The sequence below is a fragment of the Lissotriton vulgaris genome, chromosome 6 (genome assembly GCF_964263255.1).
Source record: "Lissotriton vulgaris chromosome 6, aLisVul1.2, whole genome shotgun sequence".
Classification (NCBI taxonomy): domain Eukaryota; kingdom Metazoa; phylum Chordata; class Amphibia; order Caudata; family Salamandridae; genus Lissotriton; species Lissotriton vulgaris.
The window spans coordinates 651,501,993-651,515,000 of NC_141694.1; the positions used below are offsets into that span (position 1 = coordinate 651,501,993).

A 13,008-nucleotide genomic window follows, 5' to 3' on the forward strand; every position below is an offset into this window, starting at 1 on the left:
TGCATTGCAAATGCTTGTTATCGCCTTTGGGACCTTATAAGCATTTAGCCATGCACAATTTCTGGCAATGGGAGAAACCATTAGATTTGACAGGGGGTGAAGGTTCGGAACTGACAGTAAGCAGTAGCAAAAGCATGCAATAAAGTCACATTTAAAAGGAGACAGCTGCCAGACTGCACTCAGACTTTCTCTCGTTCCAGCTCAAGGGTTAGCACCGGCTGCACAGAACCTGCAGGTCACATGTGTTTATCACAGAGACTGGACATGTGTTTCATCATTCCAATGTCGCCGAAAGCAGTTTCCTTGATTTGGGCAGTGCTGGTAGCACCAGTGCCTTGCGTGAGAAAGCTCTTTAAAGGGTATGTTATGAATTGTAAAGTACTTGTTACAGTAATTACTAGCCGAAAACCTGCCTGCTTTCAACCAAACTGCAAATCACTCTCTAACACAGCACCGGTGGAAGCCATACCACTGCCTGTGCATTGATACGCACAACAGAAACGGTACAAAACACTGATATCTGCAAATAGTATCAGAGTAAAAGTCTGACCTTGAGACGAGCCCTGCAGACGCCCCCACTGAAGCTCCGGCACTGCCCAAGGTGTGAACTGTTGTGAGAGTGCTTTTCCTTCAGCCTTGCACGAGTCTCTAGCCCCCCCCCCCCCCCATCTCCCCCAGAGACGGGTCATCTGCAGAGGAGTCGCTGCTGGCTGCCTAGACACTGCTGCCCTCCCCACCACCTTCGCAGTCGCCCGTCACTGCCGGCGACACAACAGGTGCGAGGGTTGACCATCTACCCCTGGGCACAAAGGATGGCCTTATTTATAGACCCACAAGTGTTTGTGCGGGGACAACGAGGCTGCAAATTGTCATGTTAAAAGCCTGCTGCCTGAGCTTTGTTAACATGACAGGTATATTTGTAGAGTGCCATAGCCTCAAGGTGCTATTGAGAAATAACGGATGGGCCCTCATGGCTAGGGACACGGAGTAGAGAAAAGGGGCCCAGTTCCGAGTGTAAGGTGAAAGAAAGTCCTCCGATTTTGAAGGGGAAGTGGTACATCCTCAGTCTGCCAGCGGGATATCTCCAGAGCACACCACTACGTCAGTGTATTCTGAACCAGAAATACAACGCAATTCTGAAATTGGAGGGCTACTCTGTTCCTGCATAAGTTTGTTTTTTCTTTACATTCGGAAATTGTAGATCTGATTAATCCGTAGTGAGATCAGAACTACAGGTCCCATAATGCAATGAAGAAACCTGGGTCGACGATAGATCTATAAAAATTGAGCACTATGAATTCTATGTAAGTGGGGCTATCTACGTGTTCGCGATACTGATAAAGGCTGAAAAGATAGTAAATACAACACTTAACAGGATTGACTGGGACCCTAGACCTCTGTGCTCCAGCGAAACTACACCAGCCGCACCATTGGTAGTTACGGAAATCATGTGCTTTTCCTCCAAACTGTCTTACGTTGTTCATCACCACTGGCATGCCCATACTCATTCAACACTGGATTGAACTTGAATAAAAATAAAACCCACATTATTAGCAGACTCCAATAACAATAATATCACTGTTAACAGGGAGAGGATGCGGCCTAACGGTGAGAGCTGCCGACTTTGTAGCGACGGAACGAGGTTCAAGTTTTGGCATTGGCTCAACATCCTGGACAAATTACTTAATCTCCCAGTGCTTACCAAAAAATTATTGTGTAATGTACCTAGTGCTCATGTAAAGCGCTACGGTCGTGTTAGCACAACAACAAAAAAATAAGCACCACATATGAAGCATTGTGCTTACATTCCCTACACACCTAAAGGAACAACTGAATAAAATGCAAAAGGAACATATAAAGCTGAAAAGTCCAGCTAAAAACTTAAGAAATGTTTCTAAAACTTGTTTGAGTCCCAACCCTTTTTTTGAACAACATTGATTGCACAGCTGCCTATGTCTGATTTTTTTATTACTTAAATTAATAATAAATTGTAGGTTTACTCCCAAATCAGGAAACTAAATCATAGTTTACAATTCTGCCTTTGCAACACACTACAAGGTCTTCTAAAACAACCCAAATGATTGTAAAAGCATAAAAACTAAATGATCGGGATAAAAACTGCACAGTAGCAACATGCTGTAACGCGGAGAAAAGAAAATACATTTTCTTCTCACTATTTAAAAAAATATGCATCTCTTTAGAAGATCTTTGAAAGACGTTGCATTTTGGATAGGGAAGAAAAAGACAAAGCTCTGCGACTCAAAATGTATACACTGCATATTAATTGTGTCATGCACAGGAAACTAACAAGCAGTCACAGCTTACGGGGGCAAGGTGACTCAACCTGTGAGCAGACGTCTGACTGCGCATGCTTTCTGCACAGACACTCTACCATCCTGTGCCAGCTCTCTACTCCTCCTCAGTGTTGCCGGACGACTTAAGACGCACAAACTACTTTCAAAACAACCATTGAAAATGCAATAGGACTCGCAATTAAGCGAGACCTACTGCATTAGAATCGGAAGTGGGGTGGGAAGAAGACACAAACGGGAGTAGGGAGGGGGGCTGGTGTGGTCTGGTCACGGAATGCGGGAGGGGAGGGGGAAGGCAGAGGAAGAAAAATCAAGCAAGTCAGGTCCCGGGCCGGCAGCCAATCACAGCGCGGCCCGGGGAATGACGTCACAGGGGTGTCCCGGCCGGCAGCCAATCACAGCGCGGCCCGGGACACACGGCAACAAGGGGCGGGGCTTAAAAAAAGACCCAGAAACGCCCCCGAATCGCGACAAGGCGGGCCCTGAACCCAGTGACGCTCCTCTCCTCCAATGGCTGGCCAGCATTTACGAGGCCAGCCAATGGGGAAGAGGGGCGTGTTCAGGCCCCCATTCTACTAACAAAAGATTTCGGCTCCGCCCACCCACTGCTTACGCAGTGGGACGGTAGCCGAAACCTAAAAAACCTGCTTTTTAGTGCGGGCCCGCGGGTTTTGTAGACATCACACTGTAAAACGTTTTCCATGTGTAGAAACAAATAAAAATAAAAAAAAATGTTGGTCACACATCTATCTTAGAATCGTATGTCTGCCTATTTTCTGCAATGAGAAATATCCACTCATGTAGGGTTAAAAAATATAGGCATGTACCCAAAATACACCCGAATATCAACATTAACACAAATACAGGCAGATGCATCAAAGAAAATACCGGGAGCAAACGGGCAGATTCTCAGAATCTGGCCGTTTGCTCCCAGTATTTTTGCATTTGGGATGCATCATCCCAAATGCAGAAATCGCAATTTAAGGAATTTCTAAATAGCGATTCCTTAAATTGCTCTTGCATTTAAGGAATCCCAAAATGAGATTCCTTAAATGCAATGCATGAAACCCCAAAAAATAGCGATTTCGCTAATAGGGGGAGCAAATTACCATGAAGTTGAACTTCGTGGTAATTTGCTAAAACTTTGAAAAATGCACTTTTGTGCATTTTTCAAAGTTACATGTTGCGCACACACATGCCCTTAGGGCATGTGTGTGTGTACCATTTGAGCACAGGTCCATTTCAGGGGTGCAATAGGGTGTCCTTTGGACACCCTAGCACCCTTGAAATAGCGGAACATTAGCGATTCGGTAATAGCTAATCGCTATTAAGGAATGGCTTTCCCATTCATTCCTATGGGCCTTTAGGCCCATAGGAATGAATAGGAAAGCCATTCCTTATTAGCAATTAGCTATTACCGAATCGCTAATAAGGAATCAGTAGGAATCGCTAATAACATTGCGATTCCTACATGCATCCCGTTTTGCGAGTCTTTAATAGCGATTCCTTAAAATTCGCTATTAAGGACTTGCAAAACATAACTTTGATGCATCTGCCAGATACTTTCCAAAAGCTGCAGGAAAAGAACAATTATGCAGTGGACTTTTGCGACTTGTGTAGATAGTTCTAAATCTCATCTAAGATGTGTAAAATTCTTGTGAATCAGGCACTCTATAATCATAAGGTAGGGTTACAGTGCTCTCTACAAATGCAAATAATAATAATAATAATAATAAGGTCATGCAATACCAAACACTACTTAAACCACTAATACTACCAGCTTGAAATAGCAACCTCGGTCCAAATGTCAAATCGGGTAAACAATGGTGTTCATCCAGGGACCCAGGTATCTCAATCCGGTCCAAGCGAAACGTTACAGCCTGAGCCTTCAGGTAGGTTCTGACTATAGCTCCACTTTCAGGCTTTGTGGTTAGTTAAATAATCTACCTGTCAACAGTTACAGCTCAGGTATGCTTCCTCCTTTGACTTCGCTGCTGATTATTCTTTTGTGGTTAGTGCTATGGTACATTCAAATCTTGCAAAAACCACAGTTAATGGACAGAAGGCAGAACACTCTCATACATTCACCCCAGTACAGAGATCTGGGCCTAAATCCATCGTTTTTTTGCACTCCACACCACCCCAGATCAGACATGGCAATATGCAAATCAGTCTGACCCTGTGCCTCATGGGAACAGTCCAGCCCGAACTGCCAAGCCATGCTTTCCCTGGACCGGAAACAAGCTTCCGAGGACCGGTTTCTGGCATTCCAGCCGTCTTCAGCCCGGCTTGCTTGAATCCAGTGGTGTGGAGAGCATGGGACTCACGTCCGAGCATACCCATCCCACTAGGGGTGACAAATGCAAAAACCACAGTTGATGGACAGAATGCAGAGCAATGTCATACATTCACCCCAGTACAGAGATCTGGGCCTAAATCCATCGTTTTTTTACACTCCACACCACCCCAGTTCAGACATGGCCATATGCAAATCAGTCTGACCCTGTGCCTCATGGGAACAGTCCAGCCCGAACTGCCAAGCCATGCCTTCCCTGGACCGGAAACAAGCTTCCGAGGACGGGTTTCTGGCATTCCAGCCGTCTTCAGCCCGGCTTGCTTGAATCCAGTGGTGTGGAGAGCATGGGACTCACGTCTGAGCATGCCCATCCCACTCAAGTACATACCCATACTCGATTGTCGATTTGACAAAGTGCCAAACCCACTGCTAACATGTGTGCGTAGCTTGAGTTTGTTTTGCAATATCTTATGTCTATTTAATGGCTGTCCTTTAGAATCCCAGTGACTCTAGATGGCTGTATCTGGTACTGAAAGGTTTCAATCTACCAGCACCTGATTCTCTCACCCAACTACTCCATAGTTAGGCGGGTCCCCACCTTTCCACTCAAGTGGATGGAGGTTTATGATTAGAGCCAGCAGTACGCTTTTCCACGTCAACTACATTCTACTCAATCAACCAAAGGGCATGAGTTCAAATCTTGTGCCTCAAAAGAAATACTTCTATGTACTAGGATGATCTTAAACAGGTTTTTTTGTTTCCATAATAATATGTTAATTGTTGCAACATTGACACTCTCTCCCAGTCTTTAATAAATTGGTCATAATTATTTCAGTTGGAACCCTTTATTTATATATTTCAATTCTTTGTCACCATTTTAGCATAAACGAACATTCCAACAGGAAATATTCCACCAGATATTTCTACACAGTATCATCATAATCATGGAAATACGAAGATGATAAAAGAGGGAGAGGGATAAGGGCCGCCCCCTATGAGGCATCAAATCAAGCCTGCCCAGTGAGTGATAACATGGAACAACAATATGTAGGCTATCTAATGGAAATACAGAGCTATCTTCCCACAACAAACTTCCCTTACATCTAACATACCCTATTACCTGTCCCTCAAGATGCCATGAGTTTAGCAATCCAACTCGAACACTACATACGCAAGGAATGAGACCCACACCTCATTGAACTGTTGTATTCGGTCATTGTATCTGTAGATTATTTTTTGGTAGAAGCACACTGATGGCATGTCTGTCAACCATGTTCAATGAAGAGGCATAACATTTGATTGCCAGTGTCGTAAAATCCCCACTTTGCCACCTGCAGGGAAGGTGCAAACCATCTATATTTCCTGATCAGCGTACTGATTGGTCCTGGTTCTGCACTCAGACAGGGAGTGGGAACCTTTGCATGTTCTCCCGCAGGACTGGCAATCCAGCTGGGTGGAGAACATGCTAAGTGTGCATGTCGGCCAAACCGTCATGCTTAGTTATGGTGCAGCAACTACTCCTGCTCCCTGTAGGGAAGACCAAGCCCCGCCTTAACCTGGCTCGAGCTCCATACAAAACATAAAATTATAATAACATACCGTCATTAACGTTGTGTTATCATTTAATTTTTTCTTTGAATTCAGTGGGGCGATGCTCCTCCGTCTTAGTGGAGGAGCCACCGCTGCTAACACCTCTCTAAAGGATTATCCACTTGGTAAGATAATTACTCACAGATGTGAAACAATTTCACCATCATCCCCTCAAATCAACTTACACTGGTAGAATTCAAAATATTCTCCATCAGGTGCAACCCTTGTTACAACATTTACCAGGTTAACTTCATCAATAGCATGTCACAGCACGTGCTTCCTACTTAACGAAAACCTAAACATGGCTTATGAAAATCCTCAAAATAGGCAAGTTTTAAATTTCAGAATTTGCATGCTGTGCCCCAAAACTCAGGAATCCCCTACTTGAAAACATTAGAATTTTCCACACTTACCTTTGTAGAGCACTAAAACTGACTTGTTAAGGGAACATTACAGTATTTAAAGTATTACAATATTTGTGTTCTAAGAAAAAATTAAAAGTGCCTAAAGGGTATCTACAAAAATGTTTAATGGTTGATCCCTAGGACACGAATAAAAGGGTTATGTGTCTGAATTTACTGCCAAAGGTAATGGATTGGTTAATTCAGAGTATACTTTAGTCAGTCAACATGTTTCAGCCTTAACAGTGGTTTAAATTTACCTAGGCATTCATCATGACAGAATTATACCCCGGCGGTATGGACTCTCTAATCGTCCACCCTGACCTGGGGGCGTGAAAGTGAAAAAAATCAAAAAAGTGATAAAGTGCATAAAAAAAGGGGGAAGAGCAGGTTGCTCATTCCAAAAATACTCCTAATTGCAGAGTGTTTCTGCACCTGTAAAGCAAATAACACAGACAGTAAATTCAGACACATAACCCTTTTATTCGTGTCCTAGGGATCAACCATTAAACATTTTTGTAGATACCCTTTAGGCACTTTTCATTTTAAACCTCACAGTACGCCCTTTTCACACAACCAGCTCCGCAGTCTTCTGGCGTCGTAGCACACCAAAGAGGCATTCGGCCTCTTTGGTGGGGCCCTATGATGAAGCATGACACTGACTAGGTCGGTGTGTGAGGGCTTTCTCTTCCACCCAAAGTGAGTGTGTGATCCCCCAGTTGCTTCGCTCCGTCTCTGTGGCTTCTTGAGACCTATTTAACCTCTCTTCTCTTGTTTATTTGCATGTTAGAGGGCAGACGGTAGCAGGGACAGGCAAAGAAAAAAAAAGAAGAGAAAGTTAAGAGAGAAAATGGCAAAAGAGAGTAAGAAGAGAAAGCGGAGAGAGTTAGACAGACAGTACACTTTATATTGCATAAATTCTAACCTTATTTATAGCTATTTGCTTTCTTTGTGTAATTCTTCTCTTGTATGAACAGTGCTCCAACACAGTTAGGCAGTCATGCACACCAGGGCATTAATCCAAAGTATCTCAGAGTCTTACACCCCGCATGTTCCATTGCAAAGATTCATAGAACAGTACCCGCTGATTACAGGGAAATGACCACCTTCCCTACACGCAATTTCTTAGGGTTAGGCGAGTGGTTTCTGAGGACCACGTATGCCAAGAACAACTACAAATCATGGCACACAGATTTGCAAGCAGAGGTTATCCAGAGGACATGATCCATAAGTCTCAGGCCAGAGCACAAATGAAAACCAGACAAGAACTACTAACTTACAAGACCAGTACCAAATCACAAAGAATAACATGCGTCAGTAAATATTCAAACGTAAGCCCCCAGTTTAAAAGAATCATCTACAAAAATTGGCAAATAGTCAAAATGGAAACGGATTTCAATGGAATATTTGATCAGGAACCTTTATTTGCTCACTCAAGAGGCAAAAACCTAAGTGAACTGTTGAAGAAACCTAAGCAAACCAAAACCTCACCAAATATATAGAGGAACAGTACCGTGCTTAAATTGTGCCAACTGTCACAACATCATTAAGGGGTCGAACATCAGTCACCCCATGAAAGGATATAAAATACCACTGAGGGTCAATGCAACCTGCGACACCACCAATGTGGTTTACCTTTTAAAATGCCCATGTGGAAGTGTATACGTGGGACACACAGAGAGAAAATTAAAAGTGAGATTGACAGAGCATAAGAGTAACATCAGAACCCATTCCACGAAATCCACGATAGCCACCCATTTTGATGAAAAACGACACAATTTAAACCAACTGAGAGCTTGTGTTTTGGAAATTGTACCGAAAAAGGAAGGAGCGTTGAACAAAAAGAACTTGTTGAAACGTGAAAATCACTGGATTTATTACTTGAACAGTCTTAAGCCACATGGCTTAAATGATCGAACAGAATTTTTATGTTACTTATAAACCTGTTCCTGTATAACTTGACAGATGCATTAGAATTAGACATGAGCACAGTAATATCACACAACATTTTATTTGGTGCGCGTTGATTAACCTCTACCCACTGTAGTTAAGCGATGTTCACACGATGTTTCGTTGGTTAAAGTTTGTTGCATTGTCAACCCTTCAAAAAAAAAAACACTTGTAGAAGTAGAATAGTAAAAAAACGGCAAAGTCACACACAGCGCATGCGCTAGGTACGCAGCGTCAGCTGTAATACCGAGAGCCAGCGAGCTCACAAACCGTAACAGTAACCCGCAGGCAGGAGCGGAAGGATTTTCGTGAGTAGCACAAGGTGAGCCAGGGCGAGACTTAGCGTAACCGAATGGGAGCGGCTAACATACCGCATGATAACTATCTTTAATCCCCCGCCTAACGGAGAGCTGACCTTTAGCTTAATTGAATCACTAAACGCTAAACATAACGGTTACCGGACCACACAGCAGCGCTAAACACGAGTGTTTGTAGATATTTTGTTTAAAATGGGCGAACATCCATGTGACTTATTAGTTTAAACAAAAACGTTCAAATAATGTGTGAATTCAACATGTATTTATTCAATGAGTGTTACAATGTATATCCTTTATTTGTTTGTAGAAATTCCCTGACGAAGGTGAACCAATTCACCGAAATGCATTGGAATATGTTGCTACAAATGATGAGTGAAGAAACATTGTGATATAACTAGAAACAATGTGAAATACAATTTATTTTGAACAAGACACAACGTTTGATTGGAAATTATTTGCGATAAAAACTTCAGCTGGTTCAACAGCAAACACACTGGTGCCATGGGAGATACACCTATGTGTCTATAGGTGTGCAACTAGTTAGTACAGGGAAATGTAAACATACACTAATGGAAAATGTATAATAGCCAAGCAGAGTAAAGGAAGTGAAAGAATGCATGTAGCAAATTCGGACCTTTAATCTACTTTATTGCAAACTGCCAACACAAATATCCCCCCATTGAAAGAGAACAAAAGAAGGAAAACGGAAATGAATAACATTCACGCATCCTTGTCATAGCATAGGTGACACTGCTGTGCGGGAGGAGTAGCAGGCAGGGGAGGAAGAGGGTCAGTAGTCAGAGAAAAAGGAAAGGAGTGACACAAAACAAAGCTTGATCCTGGCAAGTGCAGGCCTTTCTAACTTCACAGGTAATAAAATAAGGTGTACGTCCCTACCACTTTGCCAGACTTTGATTTGAAGATGGGGATGGCTAGGACAACTGAGGGCGAGGTTGTCCAGCGCCCGCATTATGCCAGTACTGTGCTGAGGCGCTTGGATGGCCAGTGCCTTGTGTTGCCCCCTACGAGGGTCAATCACTGATACCCTGTTATGATCACTATACAGAGCTGCCTGCTATAGCCTGTGTAGTCTGACCTCTGCAAGCCCTCTGCAAAGCCCACCCAGTCTGAGAACACATATTCAGTTGGACCAGCCCCGGGAGGGGGCTAGTGAGAAGCACTGCTGCTGCTTTTTTTACAGGGGGCGATATTGCAGCATGCTACAATACTGCCCCCACCACTCAATAAACGGCCCCCATCCTTCCGGACCACTGGGAAAACGCCTGGTGCCTGCTACGGCCTGTTCGGCCGTGCCACTACCCCACCCACTGTACCTGCCCTGATACTCACCCATTGATTGTTGCTGCACAGCAGCCTACTGGACCTCTTGCTATCTGTGCTCCTCCCAGCCAAAGCACTGTCGCCCAAGATGTGCCAATCATAAACAACACATACATATTTTGTGTAGCAAATGAAACCTGATAAATGTATGCATGTGTCCAAAGTGCAATAGTGGGGGGAGGGCATAGCTCCATAAAGGATGCACACCCTGCTTTAGGTCATAGGCTTTCGTGTAAAACGATTGTAATCTGGGACTTGTAATCTTGGTTTACTTCACTCTCAACAACATACATCGTGCTAATGATTTTTAAATAGAGGGTCATGACTAGATGCAGAACAGTCAGCGCACTGGAGCAATCAGGGATCCCTAATATGTCATCTGTTATGTTATGTTAACTTTATTTTTGTATAGCGCACGGCTACTCCAACGGAGTGTCCTGGCGCTTTATAGTGGCAGCTCATGAAAACATAACAAACACAAAAATCCAGAAAACAGCTAGACAGCACAACTAAAGAGTAAAAAGCCAAGTTTTTAGGCCTTTCCTAAAAGACAACAGATTGGAGGTGCATCGTAAGACCAATGGCAGAGTGTTCCAGAGCTGGGGCGCTCTCAAACCAAAGGAACGCCCCCCAATCCGAGCCTTCCTGACTCGAGGCACCACAGCAAGAGACAGAGAGTTAGAACGCAGTGCTCTGGTAGGACGATAAAAAGCAAGCCTACGTTGAAGATATTTAGCTCCCAAACCGAAGAGCGCTTTATGGGCCAGGGTTAGGGCCTTAAAAATTATCCGCTTACGGATAGGCAGCCAGTGGAGTGACTGTAAAAGTCCGGCCGCTCTGGCTCGCCTGTGAAGGCCAAAAATGGCACGCACCGCGGAATTCTGCACGACCTGTAATCGCTGCAGTAAATAATCCGGAAGACCCAAATAAAGCATGTTGGCGTAATCCAATCTGGAGCCGACCAGAGCTTGCACCGTTATCTTCCTGTGCTCTTCAGAGAGCAGAGGAAGAAACTTCCGAAGCATCCTAAGGATGCCAAAACATGAGCCCGTGAGGCCGAGAATCTGAGATCTCATAGTCAGATTGTTGTTGATCTTAATTCTAAAGGGGTGGATGCATTGAGCTACGTGAGTTTAGTTAAACCCAAGAGGCCAAGGATGGAATGGGCAGTGTATATTATCACCTACAGGTGATCCTTCCAAAAAGGAGAAGGACTGAATAAGTGTGGAGATTGATCTATTCCATAACCCAGTAAAAAGGGACACCTCCAGGGAATGGACAAGCACATGACCCAGTTTTTTCCGCCTCAAATGTGACTCTTTCTTTGCTGCAGCTAAAGATTACATGAATATTAAGACTGCAACTATCCATTTAGCATCCATTCATCTGTCCACCTGTCACCCTTAGCGTGTGTGTCCATTTGTATGCTCTCCTGTTCAGACGTTCTTTACATGTACATCTCAAACTACCATTCTGAAACACCTCAGCTCATTTCTTAACATTTCTGTCAATACATATTAATGGCAATAAACATTTTGCAAACTAAGCATCCTGTTTTAATAATTTTAGTCTTGTATCTTACAAGCCCAAATGCTCAAAAGAAGCGAGAAGAAAAAACTAATGTGTTGATAGTGAGAGATGCAGTTTGTCTCTCGTAGTTTTCATAGGATACAAATAAGAACTGAGATATAACTGTGGATTACAGGGATTTAGAAAAGACCATAACTTTTTGACATAAATTATAGAAGTAACACACCTTATTTTCCTTTCAGCTGATACTAACAAGATAAACCCCCATCCACCCACTTTGTGCAATTTCCAGTCCAATAATAATTTAAGAAGCAATCAAAGTCACCTAATTTGTACTGAACATTCACAACACTCATGATAATGTCGTCTACAACAGGAGCATTGATTTGGGAATTTGGAGTAGTAATCAGCTATTCATGGATGCATTGAGAAACATATTTCATTGCTACCCAAAACTAAGAAAGAGGAGTCCAAATTACCCAACTCTAAATCACATGCATGCTTCCCTAATCACCACTGTTGTATTTCTGCAAATTGTACACACAGTATTTGAAAGATCACAAATCTTTAAAAGTCATACCTCTGCAACCTAACATTAACTAATCTCCTGTTGATCATCTATTAATAGTGGCAACTGTAGGAGAGTCGGGTCTGCTTCCTATGGTCAGCCCCACTTTTTCCTCTGATATACTGGTTTCTCGACTTTAGTGTGGCTGTGGGCTTGCTAATCAGACCCATAGCCCAGCTGTTCTCTCTCTAAATCCATACCATGTACTTTAGGTACATACCTAATTGGGTATTGGGTCACCTTTGTGAGCCCCTGTATAGTGTACCATAGGTACCCAGGGCATAGGTGCGTCCAAGGCCTACCAGGGGCTGCAGCATGTATTATGCCACCCCTGGCTGGCCATCCACATTGACAACACTGGCTGATCACTCAGCTGGGGCAAGGTCGTGTAATCACCACTTGCTTAGGTATAGTATCCGTATACCTACCATTACATATAGACACATATATACCTATAAGTCACTCTTATGGCAGGCCTTGACAATCCTGAAGGCAGAGTGCTTGGTTTTATGTGAGATGGTGCTCTAGCATGAGCTGAGCCTGTCTACAGCTTTCAGAACCATGTCCTTACAGCTGTTCTATGATATAGCCATACCATATACTCTTGTATAGTGCATTATAACCCTCTCGGTTAATGCTAACTTTGGTTTGGCTTTATCAAAACATGTCATGTAAGGTGTCTTATGCTTTGGAATACTACCCC

General features: G+C 43.4%; 1 protein-coding gene across 1 annotated transcript in view; it reads right to left on the reverse strand.

Moving 5' to 3' along the window:
* ANKRD6 (ankyrin repeat domain 6) overlaps positions 1-13,008 on the reverse strand; it is an 857,509-nt gene that overhangs the window by 834,171 nt on the left and 10,330 nt on the right. The window lies entirely within an intron of this gene.